This window comes from Mugil cephalus, chromosome 4 (assembly GCF_022458985.1).
Source record: "Mugil cephalus isolate CIBA_MC_2020 chromosome 4, CIBA_Mcephalus_1.1, whole genome shotgun sequence".
Taxonomy (NCBI): Eukaryota; Metazoa; Chordata; class Actinopteri; order Mugiliformes; family Mugilidae; genus Mugil; species Mugil cephalus.
The window spans coordinates 2,894,145-2,912,077 of NC_061773.1; the positions used below are offsets into that span (position 1 = coordinate 2,894,145).

Here is a 17,933-nt window from a genome sequence, read left to right on the forward strand (position 1 = left end):
ATTTTTTTCCTTTTTCTTTTCAGAAAAATAAAAAATAAATAAATAACATAATTTAAGTGTAGAGTTGTAGAAAAGCCGAGTGTAGACGTAGACTGTTTTTTTGTTTGGGTGATCTGGCTTTGTTTCTGGCGGTTTTCTGTGCTCAAACTTTGCGCAGGCTAACATCTGTTCCTCTCTGCCTCCACAATAGCACAACTGAGCCAGGATGCAAAGAGAGGTCAAAAGATCAGTGCCTTCCCCTCATCCATACATACACACACACAATCACACGCACACGCACACACGCACACACACACACACGCACTGGGACGGAGCGTCAGAGAGAGATACCTCTGACTGGTTGCTGTTTTTTATTGTGCGCCAGGGCTTTGCGAGGATAGGGCAGCAAAGCAAACGCGCACCTGCTTTAGAGGCATTACGGTAGCGCAGCAAACTGTCCCCCCGCAACACACACACACATACACACACTCCACCACTCGCACACACACATGCAGCCCCAGTGATTCAACCCTGATTTCCAGCGAACGAGCAAGCAACAGACGGGATGCCAAAAAGTGGAGACCGGCGGAGAGGTTATACGCGCTGACTAAGCCTCTTGAAGAGATAGCGGGGGAAGCAGAAGCAACTAAACAAGGCGAGAAGCTGCGTTGTTTCTCCGCGGCAACTTGCGCTCAGTGCCAGAGTTTTAGCGGCAGTATTGTTCTGACTTCACTCCAGAGGGGCCACTCCGAGGAGAGAGGACGCACACAAAAGGGAAAAGGAAAGGACTAACGAGCACGCTTTGTCGTTTAAAGTAATGGTGCTGCGGTCTTAGATCCTAGATTTCTCTGTCTCTCTCTCCTCTCTGTTTCTTTCATTTTTTATTTTTTATTTTTTTACGTCCCGTCGGTTTGTGTCCCCCTTTTGTCGCCGTGAGAGAGTGGACGCGCCGGGGTTTGAGGAGCAGAAGCGGGCTGCCCACATGGTCCAACCACTGGCGTGAAAGTTGACTTCTTCAGAAACCAAGAGAACAGGTTGATGCATTATCTACACTTCGCTTTTCCCCACTTTTCCTTTCCTACCTCTGTCGCTCTCTCGCCGTGTGCTTCCATTGAAACTCTCTGACACACGCGTTATTCTCTCTACGCTAAAAAAAAACACCCAACTTCAACTTTCCATCGCGCTGTTTGTGAAAACTCCTCCGAGTCAGCCTAATAGTAGAGGAAGCTATCAGATGATAAAGCGGACACATTCGGGGTTTTCCTCTTCCATTCTTCTCTTCGTCTGTTTCACTTCGAGTCGTTGAAACTTTTTTTTTTTTTACACTTTTTAAAACATCGTCTCTGAAGCAGCTGTTTTCATCCTCAGTAGAAAGAAAAGTTTCTATCGATCAGTGTCACATTCATAGAGTCCGAATCCAGTTTCTTTAAATTCCCATTGATTTGAATAGGATATTACAATTTATATATAATATGCACAGTTCCGTGGATAACCAAGCACGTCCATTAAGTATTAAGTCCTAAAGGCTTCGTTTATGAGACAACAAAAAAGTTCTTTATTCCTCGCGTTAAGACCAACTAAGATGTCGGCAGTGGATGTGAATGGAAGAAGTAAACTTTAACTCCCCGTTAATAACCATTGTTAAGGGATTTGATCATAGACACCGAAGATTTTACACACACACGCACGCCGTCTTAAAATCGTTTGTCATCTAAAAGCCACTAAAATTTGTCTTTTTTTTAAAGGAAAAAAAAAGAAATAGAAAAATAATGTTTCTGACAATTAAACAGTAACGTTCAAAATTATAAAACGGCATTACACCCCCCTGTAGATAATAGATCCCTTCTCTTAAGGAGGAAAAAAAGCTTTCTTGTTGACATGGTCAATAGGTCTGAGGACAATACTTTCTTTTCAAACCATTTTGACTTTTGAAACTGGAACCGCTTTGTGTGACCTCACCGGCGTGTCTGCAGTAATACCCGTAGCATATATATACATATATATTTAAATCGGATTAAATAAATCACTTTAAATTTAAAGAATTGTTTATCAGGTGGAAAAAAGGTGTCCCTGCACGGTGAAACTTTCACTTCCTTTTTTTGTCTTTTTTCTTCTTCTTCTTTTTTTTTTTTTTTGAAATTTTTTGAATTTTAAACGGATCAAATGTGCAGGCAGTGATTAGACGTACATTACAGCATTGGTGTGTTCCAGTGCTTTTGTATAATACATAAATTAGACTGATCGGATGAACGGAAATACAAGTGTCATACGCATGAGGATAAAACATATTCCCTCACATTAAGGTGTGACAGACGGTGTTTAGAAAAAAATAGAAATAGAGGGAGGTGAAGTTTGAACCTCTCAACGATGATGGTTTTTCCTTCTTTTTGCAGCCATCAAAAACACACAAAGTAGGCCTACACCGCACGTAAAAGTATCTATAAATATATTTCCTTTTTCCAAGAGGAAACCCCGTAGTTTATGTATATATATATTTTTAATTTAAAGTATACGGTCAGAAGATAAACCGTTTAAATTAGGATTTTCAGCAACCACTGCGCAGCAACCTTCCATTGGAAAAAACAAACAAACAACAAAAAAAAAAAAAAAAAAAACAAAACAAGTTGTTCCCTTAATTTTTCTTCCTAATATAAATCTCCTATCATCAAATATCAGCCGGGACATTCTTGCCTGTCAGATCGACTCAGATCCATCACGTTTGAGGGCTGCAGAGAGAAAAAAAAAAAAAAAAAAAGGAGAAATGAAATGACAATTAATTGGTGTTAGTTGTCTGTCATTGAGAGAAAAGCATACAGGCCGTGTGGGTGCACACCCTGACACGGGCATTATTGCCCCGTGATTGATGGGCGCAGGGGCATTTGGCATAATTAATTTTATTTACTGTGTCTTCTCCCTCTCCTGTTGTGCCCACTCCCCCCAACAACACCACCACCTCCACCTCCCCATCCTCCCCCCAACTACCCTGTCCTCCTCGGTGGCATTTCCGCGACGTGGTGACACACTTTTAATTGCACTTTAATAGAAGATCCAACCGGAATGAAAAAGCTCTTAATCACGTTTTATGACCTTGTCACAGTTCTAGTGTCAGGAAGGGAAGCAGGTATTTTGTGGCGGCTCGGAGGCCCTGGTTCACTGTGTGCCTTTAGAATAAAAAAATATAACAAGTTGGATGTCACCTGCATCTGTTACACAACAACTTTAGCTTCAAGTTTTTTAATGTGCACTGGCTTTTGTCTCACTCTTATGTTGTGTAGCAGATTTTTAATGTTTGTGGATTTATTAACCCCATAGAGTGAACGTGTTTTGCTTTTAAAATCGTGACTACAAATTCTACAGCCAGCCTCTTTTTATATAAAACTGTTTTCTAAATTATAAGACAGCTATTTGAGCGGTTAATTTTCTTTAAAAAAGAAAGAAAAAAAAGATTTTCACTGTTGCCTCTTCTTTTAGCTGCTGCCTAATTCCTTTTAGCTGAGTTGGCTCAGTTTAAAAAATATTTTAGAACTTGTATGGTTTACAGGATGCCACTTACTAGACAATTTAGTCGCATTTATATTTTAAAATGGCCTCATTTGCAGACCTGACGTGTGAGGCGCTGCTGAAGAAAAGAGAAAAAGATCTTTTTTTATTATTCCTACCTCGGAACACAGCAGCAGTTATTAGGACTTAGAAATCGTTAAACCCACTTACTATTTGTACCTGGTGTTTTGCTTGTTGATATCAGTGACAGGCTTTTTTTTAATGAAAATATTATCAGACAATGAAACAAAAGAGCAGAAGTAGTTATTAAAGAGAAAAGGAGTGTATTTGTGCAGGAAGCCAGAGGTGTCAGAGACAGATTGACTGTCTCTGCTCTCTGTCGGCTATTGTGTACCCATGTCTGCGTGTTTGCCTCTGCGTTGCCACCTTTTTTCGTCTGACTTGGTCCAACACTTTTCCGTCTTTGCTTTCTTTTTCTTTTCCCCCTCCTTCTCCTCTCAACAGCTGTGTCTTTTCCATGTCCTGTTTTGGTTCATTGTTTGCAAGAGTTGCTCATGTACTGCTGATATTATCAGATTCAGACTCGGTTCTCCACCAGACGATTGTTTCTGTTATGCTTGCTGACACATTTCTGAAATGATGATTTTCAGCTTGGTCCTGAGTGTTTTCCTGGCTTGTGACTGGGGCCACGCGTGAGACGGTCTAGAGACGGGCAGTAATGGTTGTGAATCTGATGCGCTTTAAAACCCCTCCAGTGGGATTAAAAGCCACCAACATGATTGTGTTAGTCCATAAACTCACTCAGAGAGTCCTTACCTCAGGTTTGAGCGTATGTGTGGAAGAGCGTATATATGTGAGCGTGTGTGCCAGAGTGCTTTTTTCTCAATTCACCTGTCCTGCTTGAGTGAAAATGGACAGTATTTGAAGTTTTAAATGTCCTGTGCGTCGGTCCGTGTCTACATCTCTCGCGCTCTCTTCATTAAAACCCTCTTGCTATCCCAAACCCACAAGTCTGAGTGGGCTTTTGGTTCCAAAGTGATGTTGAAGAGCACCCGTATGCGACACTGCTATACATGTAGGGTCTGACCCGTTGATAGATACTCACAGATTGACTCCTATTGCAGCACTTAGTGTATTACCTGCTTAAAAGCTGAAATGGTTAAATTTTCAATATCTTTTAGATGGGCTTTGAGAAAAGCAAAAATATATAAATGTATATGTGTGTATATATATATTTCTAAGAGTTTTTAAATGGGATTGTTTCGTGTGTTGGTCCTGAGCCTGACAGCTTTCCAGGGCGTCACACATTTTTCGCCTGTGTTTAAATATAGGACATAAGATACTCTACAGGTCAAAACAAGTGTGAAATTATTTATTAAAATGGCAAAAGGTTTTAATTTAGTGCACTGCAGATTTTTATAGAGTTCCTCCTTTTCTGTTTCTGTTTCTGTTTCCTTTCCTGTGATACAAGCTGATAGAAAATGAAATGACGGTGTGATCGCTGCCGCTGCTTGTTTACTTCTTTTACGGAACTGTAAATGAAATGTAACTGACAAATGAATGGGTTAAAGGAAGGCGTTATTGTGCGTGGACAACCCGCAAGTGGGGGTGTGCTCTTTTTTGAAGTGATTGACTGCACAGTGAAACTGCCGCCACATTGCTTTAGACTGAGGCCTGATTATAACATGTGGTTCTAATTGAACCTGTTATTTAGGAGAGGGCTGAATGCTCGCGCGAAAAAGTGCGTGTCTGCCTGTCGGTGTGCGCATATAATAAATCCCACACATTTTTTGAGGATGAGATGTGTTTTTTCTGATGAGGTGAGGAGACGGTGTCGCGCGGTGTAGTTGCAGGACATCGGAGGAGGAGGAGGAGGAGAGCGGGGAGATGCTCTCTGCGGTCTTTTGGGAATTGACCACCTGTGAGAAAGAAAAAATGTATTTTGCATTTCGAGCCTTTTGAAAGACCCCGGCATAATTTATCTAAAATTTACACCGCTTTATCTGCTCTGATTGATAAGGAAATTATTTATTCTGACAATGGTTTAGCTTGTGGCCATGAACATGTCTTTGCGTCTAACATCTTCTAAGTTCTACTTTTTATGTGTAAGGTGGCTGGGATGCAGGCTAAAACAGAGATGTTTCAGCACCTCTACAGAGCACCGGCCCATTAACAGCTGATAGATGTGGGAAGGAGTGACCCATCGGCTCGGGGCGGAAGAGACTGTTTCCTATGGGCGTAATGATGGTGGTGGGGGGTGGGGACTGGTCAGGGATACAGATAGAAAATATGACCGAAAGGCTGTGTAAAGTGAGGGAAACATCGGTGCGAGGGGTTATAGGCATGGGTTATTACAGCCGAGGAAGCATTAGATCAGCCTCTCCAGAGTGTACTTGGCACCCGAGAGCATTGCTGGAGCAGAAACTTGGAGCTGAAGGAAAGGGGCTGTGGAGTCTGAAGGACTGCGAGCGGACCATGAAGTAGTGGGGGCTATCAAGTTTGATTTTAGAGACAAAGAGAACGAGTTCCAGAGGATCTTTAGGTCAGCGGCACATATCAGATCAGGTAGAGCTCTCGAGATGGTCAGCGTAAACAGAGAATAACTGAGCCGAGGTGTGTGTGGAATCTGAGAGAACGCCTGTTGTGCTCAAGCAGAGCATCTTCTTGAAAAAGCTCTCATCGGTCGTTGCGTCCCCTGCTAACTCTGCATTGCTTTTGACAGCTGTATTTGTGTTATGGATTTTCCTTCACTCTATCCCGTCTCCCTTTCCTTTTCCCCTGCCTCCCTCTCTCAGTAGTCGGCTCCCCTCCTCTCCGTCGCCTCCACCCTATGACCTTTTGTAAGCACTTCATCAGAGAGCCGTTGGTGTTTTCTAAAGCACTGCGACAAACTGACAGGGCAGCCGTCAATCGAGCGGGTAACCGAGGGAGCGGAGCGGTGGAAAGCTTCACTCAGAACAACAATGTGACTAAACTTTCTGCAGCCTCGCTTTAATGTGTATTGAAAGGATGGCTGTGAAGGGTAGGTGACAGCTGTGAAGCACAAGACCTCGAACGTTATGGATACACACACACACACAGTTTTTTTTTTTTTTTACGCATTTCATAAAGCATCTGACTGTAGAGAGAGCATTACACAGCTCTTGAGTGCTCGTTTGTCCGTGCAGTGCTGTGACGGTAGAGTCGGCCGAGCGGATGGGTGAACGCTCTGATGAAATCCCGAGATTCACACAAGACTGCGAGAGTGCAGGGATTCGCATAAAGGTCCACGAATCATAGTGTGTGCTTCTGTTGGACAGTTGGCTTGATGAATATGAAGACAATATTCAAGCATTTCTTTCAGTTTTTGGTCACTGAATTACTTGCACCGCGATCAGCGTGGATTAGCATATAGGAAGTTAGCAATGGAGCGTTTCCCCTTGTCCCGGTTCCAGGACCAGGGAGGTAATAACCATTTAAATGCATCTCATTATGTTTTCTAATCCGTAAAGTATCGAGATGTTGGCTAACGCAGGCGAAAGGCAGGCTGGAGCGTTGGCGCACACCGCTCTTTTATGGTATTAGTATTTGTGGTATTAGTTCCGGGGGACATGGGATGCCTACTTAAGCTATTAGCATGTGAGGCGCCGTGGGATGATCCATCCCCTGACAGGACGAGCTGTTAACCAGTGTTAAACCAAATCACAATAGGCTGCCTGGGTTGACGGATTGACAGAGCTCCCTCTCGCCACTTGCCTGGGCCGCCCCTTCCTTCCTTCCCAACTGCGCATAAACTCTCACCAAGATTTATTCATGTTCGAGGGGGAATTTACTTCCTCAAAAACTCCAGGAAGAAATATTAGAGGGATATTCTTTTAGTGTGATGAATAATATGATCTGTCCAGCAGCAGAAGACTTCATGCTCAGTGTCTCTGACAGCTCGCGCCTTTATTTTTCTTCCCCTTCTCTCTGCTTTGAGGTGAAGAGACTGTGCCAGCGTTTTCTCGGTGGCGTCTGTGAAGGGGCCGATAGTGACAGCTTCAGCCACCGTCGGGAGATTGTTCTTAGATGCGAAGGGATGCTGTTGGAATCTGCATGCTTGTGTGCGTACGTCTGGGTGTGCACACATCCCACTGCAATTAACTGTCAATCAAACGGCTGACCCTCCACCTCTCTCCTCCTCGGACAGAATTCCCCAAGTTTTGGGTTTTGTTTTTCAGACCGCTGTCAGAGGGGAAAGAAAAGCAAACAGGTCCTCACGTTCCCAACTCCAGCCTTTTCTTCCTTCTTCCCTTTTTTTTTCATTGATAAGGAGAAAACATGTCTTTTTTTCTGTATAGATTGATTCATACACACCAGAGACTGATTTATACCAGAAAAAAAAACTTTTTCAGACAGGCTGAGGGAGCTGTGTGGTTGAGTAGTTGGTTCATCAGCGGCCGTTTTTTTTTTTTTTCACTCTGTGGCTGCTGGCTGAGCATTGAAACACTGTTAGTGTGTACGCACATACACATGCACGCCTGTGTGTGGTGGGCATTGTTGACCGAGAGACATCTGCCACTAGATTATTCCCAGCTGTTATCTGAATAATTGTGTAATCCCCCCCCCACACACCCCCTCCTCCTTGCCTCACTCCCCTCCCTCTTCTACTCCCTCCTTCCTCCTCTGCCTCGCTCCCCCCTCCTCCTCTTTGCTCCCTTCTTGCCCCCACATCATGTCTTCCTCAGAGTGATGAGACGGAGAGTGATCAGTCTCTTTTCTGGGTGGCACACCAGGCTTTTTGTCGGGAGTGTTTATGAGTGTGTGATTTTTGTGTGTGTGTGTGTGTGTGTGTGTGTGTGTCTGCCTCTGCGGCCTCTGGTCACCGGTCGTTGTCTGACATTTGTAGAGGGATTTGAGCACCCCCCACGCACGCACACTCACCTCCCTCCACCTTCTCCTCCCTTCTTCCCCGTGGCTCTCGGGGAAATAAAAGTAGCCTAATCCTGCCAGATCAAGACTGCTGTCCACCACAGCTTTACCAGCCTGTGAATTAGAGCCAGCTCTCATGTTCCTGAGGAGAGGGAAGGCAGAGAGTGTAGGTGGGTGTGTTTGCGTTGTGGGCCGCTGGCCTGTGAAGCAGCGTTAACTGTTAGCCGGCAGGATCTTGGACAAGGCGGTGAGAGGAAAGCAAAGCAGAGAGCCGTGCAAGAGAGGAAGAAGAAAAGGCGAAAAGCAGGGAAAGAGTAGCTAGGCTTTGATTTTTAACAGTGTTGAAGTTCCCGGCTCACCGTTCAAACTAAGATCACTCTCAGATTACGGGGATGAAGATACCATTCATTTACTGTTATCACATATTTGTTTTTGTTAATTAAAGAAAGAAATCTGTTTTTTATTTTGTTACACCTACGGGATTTTTTCCCCCGCCAACTTCAGTACATCAACTCAAGTTTAAAAAAAAAAAAAAAAAACTAAACAAAAAAAAGCACATTTTTTTCTTTTAAAAATTAATTAAAATTAATTTCCCTGGATTAAAAGAAAGCGAGAGGGAGAGAGAGAGAGAGAGAGAGAGAGAGACATCATTCAAATAAACCGCTGTCACATTCTTACTGTTCCTCAATATCTACAAAGGCACAACACAATGTTTAAACACAGACATTTTTTTTTCTAGACTTTTAATAAGACATATGTGGACTAAAAAAGAATATTTAATCAGGCCTCTTTTTTTAAACTAAATAAATAAATAAAATAAAAATAAAATGAAATTAGATTGCAATAAACAGGCAGTTGCGTCTGTTCTGCTTTTGTATTAAATTTTTGTTTCTCACTGCTGCCTGGATCAGTTGCCACACAAATGTATTGGGGTGAACGCTTGTGTCACTCATGAGGCTGCACACATGCACTCAGCATGCGTGCCTGCAGTTGCCAGGGCTGCCTTCATTTCTGGCCGGCGGTTGGTTGGGGAGCGTTCTTTTCCCTGCTGGAGCTCCAATAGTCACTCAGTGTGAAGGACTCAACACTTGCTGTCTCTCCTTTCTCCTCCTTGCCTCTTGTCGTGTTGTCCATCTACTTCTTCTCCTCTCGTCTGCGCTCTCCCTCTCTGGTGCTCCCCTCTCGTCCTCATGCCTGGACTCTAATTATCACAGCTCTGTGTTCCCTCAGCTTCCTCATTACATCCAAGATGTCATCACAGTTTACCTCCAACATTCGCCACCTCTGCTCAGGCCCCAATTCAATGGGAATAATTTATTCTGTATTACTGAAATGACTGCCGGGATGACGGGTTTTATATTACAACAAATTGAAAACATTATTTCAAGATTAAAAAAAAAAAAAAAAGTCTTAACAAAAATCTATTTATTAAATAAAATATTTTGCTTGCTTTGAATACAGGCAAATTTTATGCAAGAGCGCCAGGCAGCTGTAGTCACTGTCACACATTCAGACATGTTCCTCAGATTTTCATTCATAAACTTTTAGCCTTTCAAATAATTACATTCAGCTTGGAATAAAAATGTTTTGAAATATGTTTTTATAAATTTTATTCAGTCCATTTTTTGTGGTAAAATGTGATTGCAGTATTTTGCTTGCACACCTACTTGTCCCTGGGAAAAAAAAAAAAGAAAAAAAACTCACAAGTGTAAACAGCCTTTAACCATGAGTCTAAAAACTAGGGAGAGAGAGAGAGAGAAAAGACACAGATTTATAGTTTGTATTTTTCTCATTATTTCCTAAATGATGCTTCTGATATAAACTTGCACATAGTAGAGAAAACCGCAGTCTCTGGGGTATTTTTCTACAAAGACTGGGCATGTATTATCAGCTTCAAAAGGTGGCCATTGAGTTGTTAGATTAGCAGATGCCACAATGCCCATTTGCCCATTGAAGGTCAGTGCTGCTGTATGCAACCTGTAGCCCTAATCGGCAACTTCTGCTGCTGCAGGTTTCCATTGTCTAAAGGTCAGTCAGGAACAGTGCATTAGCCTCGGAAAGTAGTTAGCATAAACGAGGGAGGGGACCGAGGGAGGAACGAAGGACTAAAGTACAAAAACGAGGACAGGAGGGAGGGTGAGTGGCAATGAAACCCTGGTGTGCTTTGTGGTGTCAGGCAGGCGTACGGCTTCTTGGGGCTTTGTGAAAAGTTTGCCTGCGAAACTTTGCTGAAGGCTGGGTTTGGTTTGAGCAGCTCCCCCAGGGGTTCGCTCAGAGAGTGGGTGGAAGGGGAAGAGGAGGAGGAGCAGGAGGAGGAGGAGGAGGAGGAGGAGGAGGAGGAGGAGGTGGGAAAGGAAGCGAGAATGCAAAGAAGAGGTGGAGAGGGGAGCAGCGCACAGAGAGCAGGCATGCCATCATAGTTGTCCGTTGTTACGGGGCACAGGCCCTTAGTCGCTGATCTAAGAAACACAACTCCTGGCTCACGCCCCCTCCTTATCCCTCCCCTTCTCCTCTCCGTCCTTTTTCCTTTCCCCTCTTGTTCCCTCCGTTCTCCTCCTCGCCGCTCTGCCTCTCTGTCGTAGCTTTCGACGGATCTGTGCTGGTTATTAACATACAGTCTGCATTAGTGGAACACTGGCTGGGCCTATTTGCTGGTAATGAGGATCGGGGGCCCGGGCTGTATAGTAACTTCCTTGACCTCTGGTGGCGGGGTCAAGTTCGTCCTGAGGAGGTGTAATTCTCTCCCTTCTCAGCCCAAACACATGACTGCACCCTGGGGGGAGGCCGTGAGGGAGGAGAAACGGACTGAGCTGGTCCGCTTTATCCCCAATTTGAATTTCTCTTCCCCTTCTCCTCTTGCTCCTTCCTCTCCCTCGTCCCCTCTCTTCCCACAGGGTTAATTGAAGGGGAAATTGATAGTTTTGTGCAGTAATTGTGGCTTTGAGAATTCTCTGTCTCCCACAGAGGAAGATGAGGGCAGCTGTAGCGAAGACAGAATGACGTGTTGTAAGAGAAAAGGAGAGAGAAAAATATGGTGCGAGAGGCAGATGGAAGAGCAAATAGAAAAGCCCCCGCACCCCTGCCTCAGCACCCCCCGGGTGGGGGTTTGATTGGTTGATGAGGGAGCCGCTTGATTGGCTGATTGGCTGATGAACTGAGATTTCTGTGTAACTTTACTAGCCTGGCTCTAATAATCACTCAATTCATTATCCAATCAGAGAGACTTACTCTACCACTCGGCATCCTCACTGATTCTGCTTTTAATTCTCCTTCTGACCCCCTCCTCCTCCTCCTCCTCTCCAGTCCTCCCATACCTCCCTGAGGACTCTGGGACGGACAGATGAGCAGAGCGCGCTGTATCTGTTCCGTTCTGCTCTGCTGCCTACTGAAGTAGAGAGAGACAAACTTATATTCCACTGATGCCAGCGCTGAATGGGCTCTCCCTCTCTCCCTCTCTCTCTTTCTCTCTCTCTCTCTGTCTCTCTCTCTCCTCCAAGAGGGGCTTTTCTTTCCCAGGGGCAGAGCTTTATAATTAGTCTTCTTCCCGAAATAGAAAACTAGTTTTCTGAGGTGAAGTCAACCTCTGATGTGTAGTTTTTAAGGCTGTTAATTTGAATCGATACAAAATGAAGTGAAATCTATTATATAAATGTCAGGGAAATCGATTTCCACCACCGTCCGCCTTGTAGCATTTTCACGTTCGATTGTTACGACACATAACGTTAACAGTTAGAGAAAATTAAATGACAGAGAGAGGGAATGTGGTTATAGAGTCATTTGCTTCCTGTAATAACAGCAGATCTTGTTTTTAGCTCCTGGCTTAGTTGTTTAGTCTCAGCTCAGTCCAGCCCAAGGCTGTCACCCAGGCAACATTGCATGTGTGTGTCTGTGTTGTCTTTATATTATTTAGTTTTCATCAGCGTGTGCTACTATTTCTCAGTGTATTCATTTCTATTTTTGACTTTATCTCTGCCATTGATTCAGTTTTTTTCTGCCCTGCTTTCCCACCTCCCTCCTCCAGCACCCACACCCTCTCGCTTCCCTCTGCCTCTCCACGACACTTTCCCTTTTCCCTTCCCCTCCCCTCTCCTTTCGCTTTCTCTGTCCGTTAATGAGAATGTGTTAACGAGAAAGAAAGATCTATTGGGTATAGCACAATTTATCAGAAAGGCAGAGGTTTGAAAAAAAAAAAGGCGGCGGGCCCTTCAAAGAAGTCCTATTCTTGTGGTTGTGAATGTTTGATGAGACAGTGAAAAGTTCCCCCTCTAACGTCATGGTGTCTGAACAGAAGAGAACAGAACCGTTCTAATCATGCCGCGCAGAAAAAAAATGACTTCCAACCCGATTTAATTAACTGATAAGAAACGGCTTCAAATTAATTTTTCAAGGATGTTAGATTTTGATTAAGAAACTCCTAAAAGAAATAGACGAATAATCAATTTTTTAATCAACTTACCCAAATGGTAACTGGTTAATATGATAATTCTAGCAATTAGGGCAAATATTGTCGAGCAGCAGTTTCTATGCATCCTGTTAAAGGAATTATAATATCTTTACATCTAATTATCATGGTTATTTAATTTTTTTGTATGGCTACCTCTCAATTTTACCATTCATTTTTTTTTCATCTGCCATTATAGGGATAATGAAATGAGAGTTGGAAAGTGTAATAAGATGAAACTTTCAGAAGGGGCCAACCTGAATGGGGCTTTTCACGCGCCCTGATTGGATAGACATTTAGGAACGGAGAGGTGGAGGTGTTCAGAATGACATTATTTCTGCTAGTTTTACATGCGAAGCTGAGATGGATCTTCAGATGTAGGATTCTTTTATTTCGTCAGCAGATTAAAGTGGCTAATAGCTCCCGGCCTCACTGTGCGCATCCCTCTCATTCAGAAGCAGGTGGGCCTCAGCCATGAATGCGCTCACCATTTCTAATCCGCAAAGTTTGAAATCATCAATTCAATTCTGAGAGAGAGAGACAGAAAGAGATAGAAAATGATTCATCTTTGAGTGAAGGAAATATTTGTCTGTTCACCTGCTAGTGGCATTAAAATATATATGTATGTGTGTGCGTGTGTGTGTGTGTCTCCCTAATTGGACAGGTATTGTAGAAGAGGTGAAGAGGGGCCAGCTGAAGCGAGAGAGGGGGGCACAGAGAAAGAGCTGGCGGGGGGTCTGGGGCTTTAGGAGATCATCAGAGAGGCAGAGTTCTTTACTTCAAAGGAGGCTTACAGGCTGGACAAACGCTAACCATACTCACATGGCACCGCAACATACACACACTCCACATCCAGTGCCTCTCATGAGATGAATATCCGTCCCCTCTCCCACTCCTCTCTCCCCGCGTCTCTGCTGTATCCCTTGCTCCCCGCATGCCGAACATCAGTGGAGTCGTGTGTTCAGAGGGAAATATTGACAAAGCGTTTGGAGAGATGGAACGGTTCCTTTAATTATATGCTGCTCTTATGATGCGTGGTGTTTCTGTCTGGCACACACACACACACGCATGCACGCATTCGCGCGTGCGGGCACAGGCGTGCTGATCAGCTGAATAGGTATTCCTGGCACAAACCGGCGTATTGAGCGTACATATTCAATTAGCAAAACTCATTAGCAAAACTTGGCATTTGTTGTTGTTTTTTTCCCCCTCCTTGCTCAGAATTAATGGTTTTGATATGCTAATTAGCGGGTAATTTAATTTCAAAAGGCCTCAATTAACAGCAGCGTTGTGGACACGAGGAAGTTAAGCAGCATAATCTAATTTGCATTAGTAACGAGCAGGGAGTAATTAGTCTCTAATTAGCCACTTCAGACAGCACTTGTGTTTACTTTCCTAATGAAGTGGAGGGCCTTCTTTTTCTTTTTTTTATGCAGGGAAGCCTGTGTATGTGTGTGTGCACATGCGAGGGTGTTTATGAGGGGGCGTGTGTGTGTGTGGATGGGGGCGGGCGGTTTATGTGGCATATGGCTTACAGTTTGGCTCCGCTTTCACACATGTTCATACACACATACAAACAAACACCTCCACACACGTACACTCACAGAGGTCAGGCTGGGCTGTCTTATGTGATTGGACATGTACACACAGAGTAGTTTTCAGTCCATTGAAACGTCTCTATGAGCTCACTTACACACACCACAAGGGATTGATTGTGTGCGTTTGAGGGGTTTTATCTCGATAGTGTTTCCCCTGGTTATCTTTTTTTTTTTTATGTTGCAATAGCTTGAAATGTTTTCATGTTTTTTTTTTCTTTTGTATACCCAGGCAGGTTTTTTTCCAAATTATTGTTATTATTTTTCATCCTGGAGAATACAAGCTGTCGTAGCCGTGCGGGTGATTGACAAACCACGGTTGCTGGCCAGTAGAAAGTGGGGTTTATTTCTGGGATACGGTGTTGACAACGTAGCACAACAGAAGGGAAATGGCAAGACAGCTACATAGATGGATAGATGGATAAACTGCCACACAAAATGTTTTGAGCAGCACTCAAGGAAAAAAAAACAGCAGGACAAATAATAATGCAACCCTTTTTTTCTGGGTGGAGAGTTCCAACAGTTTGAACTTTTCCATTTACGGCTGTGTCAAAAACAAAACAACAGGCTTCCTCCTGGGATGTTTTTTTGGGAATGGAGACAGGGTGGAAGGATTTCAAGGGGCGCAGCATAGTGTTTTTTTTTTTTTTTTTTTTTTTTTTTTTTTGGTGAGGGGGGGTTACAAGCAGCTGCCCTATTAGCCCAAATCTGTTGTTCAGCAGAGGTGGGAGGAGGGTGGAGCAGCACCACTGAATTTCCACAAAGGAAAGAACACCCACTTTTTTTGTCTATCTTCACAAATTATGCAACATCTAAACGCACATTTAACCCCCAACTCTTCTTCAGGTGTGGATCATGTCTTATTTTTTTTTACCCACAATCCAGTGCACAAGTCAGAGGAGACCATGGGGACCCCATTAACTGACAGCCTCTCTGATGGAAGATGTTTTTCTTAAAGACTTTTTCCCAACCTTCCCTGGGAATAATAAGAGAGGTCACAAAGCTGGGTGACTTCCTGCTGCAAAGATCGGGGTCAGAGCGCTGGTTGGCAGAAATAGTCAGCACTCAGTGGACATGACTTGGAAGGCACACACAGGGAACGGACGGCAACCCACAGTGTAGAACTTGTATGAGTTACACGAGCCAAGTGCAGAAGCTGGAAAGAGTTCAATAAATATAATGAATGAAGGCGCTGCAGTGATTATGAGCCTGTTTCCAATGCTGACCTCTATTCGTACACACAGACTCATAGGCACAGACATCCACAGACATGCACGTTTACGCACAAATACATACACATCCATAAATAGGCAACTGATTTACAAATGAGCTGACCTGTGTGTTGGCCTTGCGCTCAGATAGGCTCACACCCCCGCCAGGACGCATAAATCACAATGGACATGCATATGCATGAGCATCTGAGGAGGTGGGATAAGTGTGTGTCTGCATGTGTGCGTGTGTGTGTGAAAACCAGCCAGCAGCGGTGTTTGTATCGATCATTGAGGCTTAGTTAAGTGCCTTTTATTTCACCGAGTTAAAGTCAAGGGCCATGGACAGGCCTCTCTCCGGTGTGTGTTGCTTTTGAATGGAGAGAAAGCAGGCAAGAAAGAAAAAAAAAATAGGAGAAAGAACTCTTAACTGTTCTTTTTTCCCTCTTTTTAGTTTTTAGTGGCATCCAGGGATAGCACATCACATTAATGGAACAGAGATGACGTTTCGCATCTCCTCTCTCTCTGAAAGAAGTGGTTTTGGTGTTGGACCTTTGCCTGATGTGTGTGTGTGTGTGTGTGTGTGTGTGTGTGTGTGTGTGATGTGAGCTGCTTTAACCTCCTCTTGTTTTATGGACTTATACATGGCTCTGGATCTCACTGCTGCTAGATTAATTTACACACCACTCACATGCTTGCCAAATCTCCCTCTGTCTCCCTCTCTTCCTCCCTCTCTCTCCCGCTCTCTGAAGACAGAGCAGAAATTGCCTGGTGAGGTAAATAAATTACTTCCATCGATTTCTGTAGTTGTAGAGTGACTTTATCACAGTTTGACTTGTCCAGATAGAGATCAGCATGTGACAGCGTGTTTTTATAATGTGGCACTGTGTGTGTGTGTGTGTGTGTGTGTGTGTGTGTGTGTGTGTGTGTGTGTGTGTGGCTTAGTTTACATGTGTGTTGGCTGCAAAAATCGGTGTAAAATCTAAATGATTGGTATCTCAGCATATTAAAGGTTACTGCTAGAAGTACTGTATTCTCCACAGGCTGCGTCTTAATATGTGTGTCTAGTTGTATCAGGCCACCGTGTGCATATTGAAAAGCAGATGAATTAGGCTCGTATTATTAGAGCCAGACCTTCCAGCCCACCCAGTGGCTACACAGGTTGTCGGCTGTTTCAGTTTATCTCTGCCTTGTTATCAGTCAGCACTGGTCACCGATAGCCGATAGGAGCTGCAGATAGACGACATCTTACCGCAGGCCGTGCCGATCCCCACCTCCGATAACTTTTTATCTGCATACCTGTTGCACACGCGGACACGACAACGCGCGCAAAGCCCTCGGGGCATACCTTAACGCCCATGCTCTAAATTTCACTTCGTAGAAAGAGGTTAAAAGTTCACTAAAAAAAGTGCAGAGGTCCTTGCTTTGTGTGTGTGTGTGTGTGCGTGCGTGCGCCTCTGTGTGTGTAGCAGTCTGGGACACATGCTGTTTTAATAGTCGCCGTGCTGGCGTTACTGCAGAGGCCAAGAAGCCACTGTTAAAAAGACAGGATTTGGAAAAAGAGCGAGAAAAGGCCTCATGTGTTTGCATTAAAGAGTGGAAGAACTGACCGGCCAAGGAGCAAATGAGCGGCAGGCGGCTAAAAGATATCTGTTTTTCTGGCCATAGCGCTCGTCACAGCTTGTCTTACCTCATTCTCTTCAGCCTGGATGACTCAGAAGTCTTTTATTGTGAATCTCCTACGTTATCTCACTAACATTTTTTCTAAATGAGGTCATTCTAGATTTTTTTGCTGTTGTTTTTTTTTTTCTTTTTGTTTTTACACGAGTCTGGAATAAAATTAGCACGAGAAAATGATGAGCAATGAAAATAGCAAGCTCCTAAAGCAGGCAGATTTTCTTCTTTATTTACTGTTGAGCGCGATTCCACGTGGTGCATTCTGACCGCTCGAACCTCTCCACCGTCAGGTTATTTTCTGAATCAGATGCTCCTGATTGGAGAATTAATTAGGCAGTGCTGTGGCGTCAGGGTTGGGATTTTGGGTTTGTTCGCTAGCTATTTTAGTAGCTAATTACTGAGGGGGAGAGTGTTAATTGGAATTCGCTTAGATAATGTGAACTCCTCTTCCCCTTTTCTCCCCCGCCTCCACTAGAGTTTAATAGAAAACCACAGCACTTAATAGACTCTCCTTCTCAGTCTCTTAATATTTTATTTTTTCGACATTATCTCAGCTGATGCACCGGGAGACATGCGGCGCGCTGTTTTCTGAGGCGGATGCTGCTGGACTCTGAAGAAGTGACATATAGCAGTAATCCCCTC

The 17,933-nt window shown here is 43.9% G+C and overlaps 1 protein-coding gene across 4 annotated transcripts in view; it reads left to right on the forward strand.

Annotated features, from left to right (window-relative positions):
- The first annotated feature begins 222 nt into the window (after positions 1–222).
- foxp4 (forkhead box P4) overlaps positions 223–17,933 on the forward strand; it is an 88,575-nt gene continuing 70,864 nt past the window's right edge. For 2 of the 4 annotated variants that reach the window (XM_047583788.1, XM_047583787.1), the window contains exon 1: positions 223–1,013. The gene's annotated coding sequence lies outside the window, so the exon portion shown is untranslated. The remainder of the gene's footprint in view (positions 1,014–17,933) is intronic. The other 2 variants (XM_047583786.1, XM_047583785.1) reach the window with 2 other exon arrangements.